The sequence below is a fragment of the Triticum aestivum genome, chromosome 1B, assembly GCF_018294505.1.
Source record: "Triticum aestivum cultivar Chinese Spring chromosome 1B, IWGSC CS RefSeq v2.1, whole genome shotgun sequence".
In the NCBI taxonomy this organism is placed as follows: Eukaryota; Viridiplantae; Streptophyta; class Magnoliopsida; order Poales; family Poaceae; genus Triticum; species Triticum aestivum.
In genome coordinates, this window is record NC_057795.1 from 14,854,110 (window position 1) to 14,854,898 (window position 789).

The window sequence follows — 789 nt, forward strand, 5'->3', positions numbered from 1 at the left end:
TTTTTCTCTATGCCGCTGCGCTCTGGCTCACGAACTTTGATTTTGCGAGCTTTCGTTCGCAATCCGATAAAACTTTTATATACCATGGCATGGCAATCAAAAACTGTGTATAAAATACGAAGAGTAGGAGCAAAATATGGTTACTCCTTCATCCTTCACGAACAAAAAGGAAAAATATAATGCTGAAGAGAAAAACAAAAATAATAATTAAGAGAAAAAAAAAGGAGTTTTGACAGCTGTGGGGTTTGAACCCACGCCCTTTCGGACCAGAGCCTAAATCTGGCGCCTTAGACCACTCGGCCAAACTGTCTTTGGTGACAACAATAGACAAAGCACATATTACTAGGATGATCACCTTCACGGTCTTCTTCCCAAGTTACTGACGCCCCTGCAGATCTCAACGCAGTCAGCACACAACTGTGCTCCAGATTTTCACATGCTAAATCCAGATGGGAAGTTCAACGCCTACGTTGTTGTGGCAAATCTTGTTTGTTGCTGTGAAGTCGAAACTGCGGTGCCGGGTCCTGGTGGCGGCCTGCGATGACAAGCAGCAGGCCGTTTGTTCAGGGATATTCCGTGGCACCAGCTGTGCCTAGTTCCTTTTCGTAGTTTCCCGTCGGAGTCAGAGATGCGCTCTCTAGTCGCACGTGGCTGAGTTCTGGTGCGGATCTTCATTTAGCTCCATGTGGGCTCTGCAATGTGTGTTGGGTCGACGGTCGTCTATGGCGAAGTGAGACTCACTTTCCTCAAGGTTGAAGGATGGCATGACGATTTCTAGGGGAGGAGCGA

General features: G+C 47.1%; 1 non-coding gene across 1 annotated transcript; it reads right to left on the minus strand.

Moving 5' to 3' along the window:
- Nucleotides 1-230: 230 nt before the first annotated feature.
- TRNAL-UAG (transfer RNA leucine (anticodon UAG)) lies at nt 231-310 on the minus strand. The gene has a single exon. It is a non-coding gene; the product is annotated as a tRNA-Leu (tRNA).
- Nucleotides 311-789: the final 479 nt, after the last annotated feature.